The sequence below is a fragment of the Neofelis nebulosa genome, chromosome 13, assembly GCF_028018385.1.
Source record: "Neofelis nebulosa isolate mNeoNeb1 chromosome 13, mNeoNeb1.pri, whole genome shotgun sequence".
Taxonomy (NCBI): Eukaryota; Metazoa; Chordata; class Mammalia; order Carnivora; family Felidae; genus Neofelis; species Neofelis nebulosa.
In genome coordinates this window covers 11,416,640-11,429,283 of record NC_080794.1, presented here as the reverse complement: position 1 = coordinate 11,429,283, position 12,644 = coordinate 11,416,640, and the positions used below count along the sequence as shown (strand labels likewise).

Here is a 12,644-nt window from a genome sequence, read left to right as displayed (position 1 = left end):
AAATATGTATACCAACATACATTGGTATTTTGCTATATATACTAGGTAACTGCCGAACCTTTATTTGGAGCAGCCTATGTAGTATTCCATAGCAGATATAACTGCACAGATTTTTATATTCTCTTATGGATGTTTGGTCTGTTTCTTTTAGCACTAGGAAGAATATATTTGGCTGTAAATTACGTTCTATATTTGAGAAGATGTCTGTGAGGTAGATCTAGTCATTTGATTTCTGGGAAACTAGCGATACAAAAATCTTTGAAGGTTGTCATTCATTTCACTGAATTACCTTCCCAGTCATGTTTGTGACAATTCATCCTCTGTGCATGCTGTCAATATGGAAGTGACCATTTTATCACACCCTCACCAGCATCTTTGTTAATTCAATATAATGAAAAACAGCACCTCTTTAAAATATGCACATTTTGTCCTGGATGGATAGTCTGCAACAAAGGCAACCAGGACCTCTGTTTGTAAGACATGAAGAAAAGCAAGGCGCCAATGGAGAAATGTCTCCTAACCCGGGGTTCCATGACCAGGGTTGATGAAATCGGACGTGTTAATTGCAGTGACTCAACTGAACAATGGTACCCGTGGTGCCTTTACCAGACCAGTTTTGCATCATTGTTTCCGGCATTGGCTCTGGCTGCATGGTCTACAAACCTGATTCTTGGACCCGTTTGGAGTTAGTCAGTCAGCTCTGGCCAATATTTTCTGCTTGGTTTCTTTCACTCACACCTGCACATTCTGACTGACACACTAAAGACGTGGTGACTTCATTGGAAAATGCCTATGCATATCCATTTCTTGCCCTTTATTTTTGTTGGTTCACTTAGTCTCTTAGATGTTGGGTAAACCATCTGCCGTCTCATCCACTAAAGATATAAGATATCTATCTCCTAGTCCAGTCTTAAAGAAAAACGAAGTGGGTTCTGTATCACCCACAGCTCCTGGAGCTGAGGTTAAATCCCCAGATAACAAACTTCTTTTTTTTTTTAGTGGTTGTTTATGTAGTTTTGAGAGATAGAGAGTGAGAAGGGGAGGGGCAGAGCAGGAGAGAGAGAGGATCCCAAGCAGGCTCAGCACTTGAGCGGGGCTTGAGGCTTGAACGGGGCTCAACTCACGACCTGAGCTGAAATCAAGCTTAATTTACCGAGCTACCCAGGAATCCTCCCCTCCTCCACCAGATAATACACTTCCTGAAGGTTTTGGATCCCTGGCCTGCAAGGTGCTAGGACCCGGGAGATTTTGTCTTAATCTAGGATGTGATGAAGCTCGGCTTCATGAGGACCACTGATGAGTTTATACATTTGTTGACCGTGTACTCCCCACAGAGCTTCCGAGGATAGAGTTTCACGGGAGCAAAGCACACGTGGCGATGACGAAATGTAAAGTTAGACTTACGTGTCCTGAGTGACGTTAAGTGAACACCTGGCTGGTTCTTGCTAGACCGACATGGTCTTTCATGTGCCCTTGAACTCCATGATGTCCGAGAAAAGAACATGGGAGTTTCTGCGGGGCAGTGACCAGCCCTCCAGGATTAGGATGACAGACGTCACTGAAAAGTATCGACACGAGCTTAATCAGGGGCATGCAGCTGGCTCAGTCAGTGGAGCGTGCAACACCCGATCTTGGGGTCATGAGTTCGAGCCCCATGTTGGGTGTAGAGATTACCTAAAGAATTAAAACTTCAAAAAATTAAAAATTGAAAAAGACAAGCTTTGTAACAGTATTTCAAATGAGAACAATGTCATTTAATCTTGGCTGAGTGTTTACCATATGCCAGGAACCATACATTAAATGCAGTGTTTTAGTTAACCATCCCACAAACCTTAAAGTAGATATTATTATCATTTGAGGCTCGGAGAAGTTCGGTAGCTTATCTTCAAGAGCTTACAAGTGATTGATCCAGGACTCTTATAGCATCTGCCTCAGTGCTAGGTATTTAGAAGTCACCTGGTGGCAATCTGTCGAGCAGACACAGTTGGAGGGGAGAATTATATTGTAAGAATACATGCAAAGAGGGGCGCCTGGGTGGCGCAGTCGGTTAAGCGTCCGACTTCAGCCAGGTCACGATCTCGCGGTCCGTGAGTTCGAGCCCCGCGTTGGGCTCTGGGCTGATGGCTCGGAGCCTGGAGCCTGTTTCCGATTCTGTGTCTCCCTCCCTCTCTGCCCCTCCCCCGTTCATGCTCTGTCTCTCTCTGTCCCAAAAATAAATAAAAAACGTTGAAAAAAAAAATTAAAAAAAAAAAGAATACATGCAAAGATGTGGGGAAATGTTCACTGTACACGAAGAGAAAAAAAAAGAGGGTTAAGTAGGAGCATGTATACTCTAATCTAGGAGCATGTATACTCTACATGGGGAGAAAAGGAGAAGGGACTTCTCCTTACAATGGGGAGAAGGATCTTCTTTACTTAGTCTAATGATTCAAATGCTAATCTCGTCGAGAAACACCCTTTACAGACACATCCAGAAATAATATTTCACCAGCTCTGGACATCCCTCTGCCTGGTCAACTTGACACACAAAATCAACCGTCGGAAATGGTGTCTGATGTCCTAAAGCCTGGGTTGAGAGGGAAAGAAAGTTTGGATCATCACAAAGAGAGCGCTACAGGAAGGAGGTGAAATAGCAGCTTTTTAAAAGCCAAATCTCAAGGTCTCCTCCTAGATTTACTCTGCAAAACACCCACCGGAAGTTCTTAGTTTAAACCAGAGCATCCGAGGCACAAACCCCATCCCCTCATCCCAACACTCCCTGCAGGGCCTCAGCTTTTTATAAAACCTCAGAGCAATCAGGTGGCCTCCTAAAGCAAAAGCTTGACCCCCAGCCCAGCCTCTCTGGCAGCAACCAAAAATCTCTATCCTTCTAGGACAAATTATTTATTTATTTATTTTTTTTTTTTGCAATGAACAGGAAGACAGGAATGAGAAAGGAGGAGAGAAAAAAAGAACGAGTTGGAGATAAAGCCAAAGTTTTACCGGGTTAAAGCCCAGATGCTTTCCTCCAGGTCCACTCCTCTGCAAATCACCCTGAACACGGTGGTGACTCCCCCTTTCAAACTGGCTTTTCACGCCTGCGAGTTAGTGAGACAGGAGACGTATTTCTTTCGTAACTTTCCAATTTGTATTATCATACAAGCAGTAGATGTTCTTTGCCGAAAGCCTGAAAAAATAACGCAGTTGGAAAAAATGACAAAGAAAGAGAGGAAATTTAAATCACACATAAAACCATTCCCCATCATCCAAGCTCTTCTGGAATTTAAATCATTCTCTAGGCACTGGCATAAAACAACAACTTCCTTAGCCTCGGTCAATATAGATTTTAATCAAGCTAAATCAGAGCTTAATGAAACATCTGCTGAAAGATGTTTTGTCTCCTGAGTCTAGTCTGCATTGTAGAAACCTCTTTTTGGCTCTCACATCAGGCCTAAAAGAGGAACCGACGCTTCCAAGTCGAGATCACCATTTTCTAGGAAAGGAAGCTTGGATATTTGCACGCTAAATGGCCCGTAAGTGTGTAGACAGGACTCTGTCTCTCCCTCTCTACTCCTCCCCCAACACACATAGCTTTGTATCTCTGTGTGGCCAATGAACTTGCAGGACACACAGCTCAGGGACTCTCTCCAGCTGACTCTGCCCATCTGACTGACTTGCTAATCAGAAATTCTCTTTTACTGTGAGCAGTGACGGTGACCATTCACGGAGGGCCCACAGGGTTAGGGTTAGAAGCTACGACTGACTGCCCATCTATTTCTTGCCTTCCGTTGCCGTAACTGGTCTGCGGGTGGCATCTCAGTCCTGCCTCCAACACTCACCAGTTCCCGGCAACCCGGTGCGTGTACGCATGCGCACACTCCTCTTCCGGAAAACACGCTCCCCCACCTGCCACCCAGGGCCCGCGGAGGCTCAGTCTTCCGCCCTCAGGCCTTTCTCATTCACTGCCTTTGAGGCCCTCAATCATTTTCCGGATTTCACTTACCTCTACTCAGTGCATGACCCCTGAAATCTACACCTCAAGGTTAATTTCTTGCGATTACCAGGTCAGTGTTTCCACGCGGCTCTTCTGTTGTCTCCAGGGCAAAAGCATCTTACTGCAGCCCACATAATCGCTTGACTCAAAAACCTCCATACATCCCTTCCTATGCTAGACGTGCTGCTACGTGCCACCTCAGAGAGGTGGTTTCATTTCATCTTTGTAAGGGCTCTACCTTATCTACCAGTCAAGAAACAGGCTCGGAGGAATTGATCAGCTTGGAAGTGCAATGCATCCGACTGAAAGTACCCACTCTTCGTGATCAACGACTCTGCCACCTAATGTCCACTTTCACGAGTTCACTTACTCCCTTTATACTGTGTAATCCCATTTGTTTCTTTTTTTTTTTTTAATTTTTTTTAACGTTTATTTATTTTTGAGACAGAGAGAGACAGAGCATGAATGGGGGAGGGTCAGAGAGAGAGGGAGACACAGAATCTGAAGCAGGCCCCGGGCTCTGAGCCGTCAGCACAGAGCCTGACGCGGGGCTCGAACTCACAGACTGTGAGATCATGACCCGAGCTGAAGTCGGACGCTCAACCCACTGAGCCACCCAGGAGCCCCAATTCCATTTGTTTCCACGTGGCATCTGAGTCCCCCCCAGCCACACCCTTTAACGCTGACTTTTATGGTTTTGTGGTTTGCAGGTCTGAAGTCTTCTTCCCCTTCCTTTCTGTGTCCCGTTTCTAGAAACACAAGTCTTCATCCTTTGGCCTCACCATGGCCTTCCTTTCACAGGGTTGTTAAGAAAACCCACTGGCATAATGCCTGGGAAAGGACATACAATCAATAAAGGTAAAGTCTAATCGCACTAGCTGGTGGTGAGCCAATCGGGTTTCCTGACTGTAAGGGAACAGACACACACAGTCTTCAGTGACCTTGACACATCACCCCCACCTTGAAGATTTCCCTTTCCTCTTCTGTGAAATAAGGAGGTCGGACGAAATGATACCTGTGGTTCCTTCTGATTCTAAAACTTGAAGATTCTGCTTCTTCAGAACGGATGCTATTTTCCACCTCAAGCAATGAGAGATTTTTCTGATTCAAAAAAGCCATTACATCAGACAAAGGCAATATCAATAATCTTTTAGAATTTCCCTCCTCCCTCTTTGGAGGAGGAAGTGTTTCCGTGTGTTTATTTGTGTCTCTGAAAACATAGTGATATACTATGACAGAGTGACCTGTGATGGCAAAGTTTGACATTTAATCAGAGAAACTGAATAAATTATTGTGTACAATGACATATTCCTGATTATTTTGTCCCTTGGAGTGCAAAGAATCCTGTAGTTTCTTTTTTTTTTTTTTTAAGCTTGTTCATTTATTTTGAGAGCGAGAGTGAGAGCAGGGGTGGGGCAGAGAGACAGGGAGAGAGAGAATCCCAAGCAGGCTTTGCAATGTCAGCAAAAACTATGATGTGAGGCTCAATCCCATGAAACATGAGATCATGACCTGAGCCAAAATCAAGAGTAAGACACTTAACCGACTGAGCCATCCAGGCGCCCCTAGAATCCTGTAGTTTCTAAGAGACCAGTATGAAGCTATGTGGTTTCATTTATGACTTATTGTGTACTTATTTTCAAAAAGCAAACAAGTTCTATGGACTGAACTGAGTCTCCCCCCCCCCCCCAGATTTCACATATTGATAGTCTAACCTCCAATGTGACTGTATTTGGAGACAGGACTTCCAGGAGGTAATTGAGGCTAAATAAGGTCATAAGGTTGGGGTCTTAATCCTACAGAATCCTTATCCTAATCCTACAGGATCCTTACAAGAAGAGGGAGAGACAGATCCCCCCCTGCCTCTCGTGGGAGGACACAGCAGGAAGGTGAGCACAGACAAGCCAGGAGGAGAGCTCTCAGGAAACGAATCAGCCAGCCCCCTGACCGTGACTTCCAGGCTCCAGAGCTGTGAGAAAAAATTTCTGTTGTTTAAAGCCACCCAGTCTGTGGTATTTTGTTATGGCAGCCTAAGCAGGCTAAGACAGAAGTGTTATCTACAGTATAAGCCTGAGTTTTAAGCCCAGCAGCACATGCCTAAATATATATTTATAGATCTGCTATTTTTACTATTTATCCTTGGAAAAGGTCATGTCTTTGCTTATGTAGCCATAAATTTAAGAATAGTATTTTAAAACAGTATTATTCGCTACAGAAAAAACGTCAGTGGGCACTTTTCCCCCCTATAAACAGAAGATAGAGTCTTTCTCTGCTGACCGAAGAAATTTTAAATTTAAATAACCAATATAATGCCAACTTGCGTGTTTTGTGCTTTCTCTTTCAGAAGGATGCCACTCAAACCTGCCAAGTAGCTGTTAAATAATAGAGCCTGCCACGGAAGGATTTCTATTGCATGGAAGCAGTCCCAGGAGGGATGTGACTGTTAGAGGCTATGTTTTGGCAGTGAGAATCAGATGTTATTCTACAGTTTTCCCCCTTCCCTTCACCTTTCTACCTTCCACACACATCCTGCAAAAAAAGGTCTTTAGAAAAAAAGTCTAACAGGGGCGCCTGGGTGGCTCAGTCAGTTAAGCGTCCATCTTTGGCTCAGGTTAGGGTTAGGGTTTGTGAGTTCAAGCCCTGGGTTGGGCTCCGTGCTGACAGCTCAGAGCCTGGAGCCTGCTTCAGATTCTGTCTCCCTCTCTCTCTGCCCCTCCCCTGCTCACACTCTGTCTGTCTCTCTCTCAAAAATAAACTTACAAAAATTAAAAAAAAAAAAAAAGGAAAAGAAATAAAAAAGAAAAAAGTCTAACAGCACCCAAACACTACTAATATTTTTTTAAGTAAGCTCTGTGTCCAGCGTGGGGGTCGAACTCACAACCCCGAGATCAAGAGTCATGTGCTGTACTGACTGAGCCAGCCAGGGGCTCCTATTAATAATATTTGTTTCACATTTACCAATGTCTTACGTACCTAAAGCCAAGGGAATTTACATGTTCACCAAATGTCTGCCTGGGTGTTGACATGTTTGAAAGTAGTAAGTCTTCCATCCACAAAGCGCAGGACGGTTTTCAAAATGCTAGCATACTCGTTAGCTTCAGGACTTAAACCTTAAGAGTTGTCTGAAGCTGTCTGAAAACTAAGCTCAGAAAAATAAGTGGCAGGAAGACAGGGTTCCAGGAACGCCAAGCCTCGTCGAGTGTACTGGCTACGGGAACGTAACAGACACAAAATTCCCCAAGCCTAGAGTAGCTAACAGGAAGAGAGCACCAAAATAAATCTCACAAATGGAAAAAGTCAAATGTGCCTGCCGTTTCTGTTTTTGGAGCTCTTACTTCCTGCATTCAGTGACACAGACTAGTTGCCATAGTTATTGTGCAATTCCTCAAACGAAGAATAGGTCATTTAAAACTTACTAGCTTTGTAATAGCATAGACTAGTGGTTTGCAAACTTTTTTGGCCTCAAGACTCCTTGACCCTCTTAAAATGATCTTAAAAACTGTTGAGGACTCTGGAGAGCTTTTGTTGATGCGACTTCTATCTGTCCATTTTTGCTACATTAGAAAGTAAGATTGAAAAAATTTTAAGTATTTTATCAATTTATCAAAAAATAACATACTGGTCTCACGTTAAACTAAACATCTCAGGGTGCCTGGGTGGTTCAGTCGGTTAAGTGTCCGACTTCAGCTCAGGTCATGATCTCACGGTTTGTAGGTTTGAGTCCCTCATTGGGCGGGCTCTGTGCTGACAGCTCAGAGCCTGGAGTCTGCTTCGGATTCTGTGTCTCCCTCTTTCTCTGCCCCTTCCTCACCCTCTCTCTCTCTGAAAAATAAATAAACATTAAAAAACATTTTTTAAACTAAATATCTCATTGTCATTACAACATAACTATGTTTTCCCAAACAAAACAAAACTTGGAGAGAACATTGGCATTGTTTTATAGCTTTAGAAATCTCTTGCACATCTGGCTTCAGAGATGGCTGTATTCTCCTAGAGGGCTTCTGCCTTCTAGCTGTGGTGATATCACTTACATAGCTCTGGGAAACTGCAAGCCCTGAAAGAATGAGAGTGAAAAAGTCAAATGATGGGTTCATATTTTTAATGTTTATTTTATTTATTTTGAAATGCCAGGGGAGAGGGGCAGAGACTAGGGGGAAAGAGAATCCCAAGCAGGCTCTGAGCTCTCAGCGCAGAGCCCAGCGTGGGGCTCAATCCCACCAACCTCGAGATCATGACCTGAGCCGAAATCAAGAGTCAGATGCTCAACTGACTGAGCCACCCAGGTGGCTCACCCACCACCTGGCTGAACACCTAATGTATTCATGGTTTTTTATAAAAATAGTCTTTGATCTTCAAGTCTGTCTGAAAGGATTTCCAGGGCCACTGGGCTATACTTTGAGAACCAGTAGAATGAACAACAGCAAACCCCTTAATTTTAAAAACACATGTTTTTAAGAATATGATATTTATTTTCCTTTATATATACAATAAACTAGACGATACTATATTGGATATATCCTTTCTAATAGGATCAGTTGAGTATTCTAGTTCTTGTCTTTCCCTTGGCTTTACAGATAATCCAGAGCCAGGAAATTCTAAACAATGAACAAGGACTCCAACCCATAGAGTCTCAGTGAGGATCCCCCAGTGAGGGCCGTGATTACCCCAGGGACTATTGCTTTTTGTGCAAACACCAAACAATTACAGGAGTACACGAATGCAAGAGTGGGTTCCCCGATTAATGTGAATTCAACCAGGCACACTTAATCTTTGTACTGTGAGTTCTAACAAGTAAGATTCAATTAGGACATCAACAGATGTGGAGACGAGAGGCTGTCCCCAACTCTCGGACTTTGGGTGCCCCAAAGAGAGGGGCAGACCTCCATATGGTGGCCAATCAGAGGCAAGAGAGGGCCTCTTTGTCTAGAACACCAACACCCTGGTTCTTCCACCTTCTCAGATCTATCTCTGACGATGTGGGGCAGGGAAAGCTCTGAGCGCTGGCTCCGTATCACCCATCCAGTGAGAAAGGCATTCAATGTTTTGCCACATGCCACAACTGGGAAACACTCAAATGCACCATTACTTAATAGAGCAATTTAGAATGTACTGTCTTGTTTTTATTTACATCATCAGCTAAGCGAATGATAGAGATGTCACAGTCCCTTAATTCATCATTCCTCATGAAACACCATGACCTCCCTCCCTCCCTCTCTCCCTCCTTTCTTCTCCAAATATTAATTATATACCCACTATAAATGAGGCGTTGTCATAAACAGGCCCTCGTATTTTTCTGGCTACCAATTTTGTGTATTTTTAATTCGTAAATATTCTTTTTTCCTAAATGAGAGGAAAAGCATGCCCATTGTAGAAAATGTTAAATACAGTAAAGTATAAGGAAGGCAATTATAATTGCCCATAACTAATCTCTAGGGGGTAATTTTAATAAATTCTCCTAGATCCTTTTCCTGTGGTTTTACCTATTTGAGATGGTATGTGTGTGCCATTTTGTTTCCTTATTTGTTTAACGTTGGATGATAAGCAGCTTCAATATTGTTTAAAACTCATCATATGGGGCGTCTGGGTGGCTCAGGACATTGAGCGTCTGGCTCTTGATTTCAGCTCAGGTCATGATCTCACAGTCGTGAGATCGAGCCCCACGTCGAGCTCCATGCTGAATGTGAAGCCTGCTTACGATTCTCTCTCTCTTTCTCTCTCTGCCCCTCTCCCCCCCAACCTCTCTAAAATAAAGTAAAATGAAAGAGAAAAGAAGACTCATGATAAGCCTAACTTATCATGACTAAAACTGGTGGTAAATATCTCAGTGGAGAAACCTTATATCTCATTTCAGATCTCCTTAGGATCATTTCCTTCCTGGAAATGGAATTACCCACAGAAAAGTTACACTTCACAGCTTGTGTTAACATGCTGGCAAATTACTTTCCCTGACAGTGTGTCAAGATTATGCCACCCGATGAGAGGGCTCACTTCATTGTACCCTCACCAGTATTGAGGACAACGTTCATTAACACAAGATCTTTGCTAACATGATCAGTAACAGCAAAAAAATAAACAAACGAAAATGCTATCTTAAAAAAAACATTGCATGTTAGATTAATAGCAAAATAAAATCTTTAAAAGTGCAAGTAAAATTATAGAACACTTTAAACTTCTAAATTAAAAAAAAAATTTTTTTAATCTTTATTTATTTTTGAGAGAGAGACAGAGTGTGAGCAGGGAAGGAGCAGAGAGAGAAGGACACACGGAATCCGAAGCAGGCTCCAGGCCCTGAGCTGTCAGCACAGAGCCCGACGCAGGGCTCGAACCCACAAACCGTGAGATCATGACCTGAGCCGAAGTCAGATGCTCAACTGACTGAGTCACCCAGGTACCCCTAAAATTTTTTTTAAATGTTTCATTTATTTTTGAGAGAGAGAGAGAGACAGAGTGCGAGCGGGGGTGGGGCAAAGAGAGGGAGACACAGAACCCGAAGCAGGCTCCAGGCCCTGAGCTGACAGCACAGAGCCTGACGCGGGGCTCGAACCCACAAACCGTGAGATCATGACCTGAGCCTGAGCCGAAGTTGATGCTTAACTGACTGAGCCACCCAGGCGCCCCTAGAACACTTCAAAATTGTAACATAAAAGTTGAATGAACACACTTGTGCCCAGTTTTCATTAATTCGGTGAGTGAAAGGGAGGCAGAGCTTGGATCATCCAAAAAGCCATTGGATCAAGGTTTTGGTGACAAACACCAAAACCGATTCTGATTACTTAATCAGAAGAGAAATGCCTTGGAAGGCCAGCAGGCAGCATGCCATAGAGAGGAAGACTGGAGACTCGGTTCCATCAAACAGACAGGGTAGCTTGGTTGTTGGAGTCAAAACATGTCAGACCACTTAGGACAGGCCATTTAGGACACCATTGGTATTGCCATTGGACATGCCCACCTCTCACCTCTGGCACTGCTATCTGCGGGCACAAAAGCCACTTCACAGATAATGCCATTATTTCTAAAATGTCTCCTTTTTGAGTCACCAACTCCAGATTCAAAGACCTAGATAGGAACTTCTCATGGGCTGAACTTAGGTCACATGATGGAGACAGTGAGTATTAGGCCATTTTGGCTCCCCGCCCCCACAAGTTTATTTATTTATTTATTTATTTATTTATTTATTTATTTATTTAGAAGGGGGGGAGGGGCAGAGAGAGAGGGAGAGAGAATCCCAAGCTGGGATTGGACGACAAGGGGCTCGAACACACGAACCGTTAAAATCATAACCTGAGCGGAAACCAAGAGTTGGCCACTCAACCCACTGAGCCACGGAGGTGCCCCTGGGCCATTTTGGTTTTGGTGAGAGTTTGGGTTGTAGGTAGCAAGACCTTGATCAATGGCCACTATAAATATTTACATAAAATTCTTTGTTTCATATTTTTTCTTAGGAATCTGGTTCATCTTCTTAATCATGACTGAATTTTTAGATTGCCTAGTAGGCCATGAGATTATCTAGTCCAGAACTGCAAACTCAAATATCAGATCTTCAAATGTCAGCAGGGTAGGGCACACAAGAGTGGTCGGGACCCTGGAGGATTGGAGGGCACTATCCCCCTGTGTGAAGGGAACCTCTTGGCCCCAGCTGATGGTTGCTAGAACCTACCATGAACCAAAGATTGCCAATTCTTCAACTTTTCATAATACGCCCAAGGTCTGAGGGTTTTTTGTGAAATTTCCTGATTTTAAAATTTGGAACCAAATTCAAAAGTAGAAAAACAATGACAGCCATCACTTTTTAAAAATCAAGGCTGACAGGGCGCTTGGGTGGCTCAGTGGGTTAAGCCTCCGACTTCAGCTCAGGTCATGATCTCACGGTCTGTGAGTTCGAGCCCCGCGTCGGGCTCTGTGCTGACTGCTCAGAGCCTGGAGCCTGTTTCAGATTCTGTGTCTCCCTCTCTCTCTGACCCTCCCCCGTTCATGCTCTGTCTCTGTCTCAAAAATAAATAAACGTTAAAAAAAAATTGTTTTTAAAAATATAAAAATCAAGGCTGCCTCTAAAGTCAAATCTTTACATTTCATATTCCACTGCCTTGTCTCAGTCACATCTCTGTCTCGGAAATCACCTCCTACCCAAATTCCGGAGAAGTGGAGCAGTGTCTGTGTTTCTTCCAGCAGTAGCCGCGTTTGCAAAACGTTTGTAAATGAACAGAATCTGCCCAGCCTGCAGAAATACCTTTTTAGTGTCTCGGATGAGAATTCACACCTTCACTTCTGCTACTTCCTAAGTGGGTAACCGGGGACAAATTACCTGTCTGTGTCCCAGGCATGGGAAAAGTTAGAAGGCCTTTCCATAGGCCGGGGCGACGACAAAATGAGATGCCATAGTTAGAGTATCTGGCGGAATGCCAGGACCACACTGAAAACACTGCCCAAGATACTAAACAATGCCCAAGAGGTATCTTCGGGGTGCACAAAGCCAGAAGCAGGGAGCGGGGGGAGTCGGGGTGTTGCGCATAAACCCCAAGGCAGAATTCCGAACACGAGGAATAAGTGGGGTTCTCACCCACACCCCGTCCCTCTCTGACTCCGGCGCGAGTTTCGAGTTTGGCGGTCGCGTCCAGCCGCCTCAGGCCGTCTGTACCCCGCAGCCTTCAAAGGCACCCCCTGGGGCCACCTG

At 44.1% G+C, this 12,644-nt stretch overlaps 1 protein-coding gene across 1 annotated transcript in view; it reads right to left on the bottom strand.

The window, feature by feature from the left end:
* ANKRD22 (ankyrin repeat domain 22) overlaps positions 1–1,663 on the bottom strand; it is a 38,517-nt gene extending 36,854 nt beyond the window's left edge. Inside the window, exon 1 of the mRNA XM_058696274.1 lies at positions 1,405–1,663. The gene's annotated coding sequence lies outside the window, so the exon portion shown is untranslated. The remainder of the gene's footprint in view (positions 1–1,404) is intronic.
* Between the last annotated feature and the right edge of the window lie 10,981 nt (positions 1,664–12,644).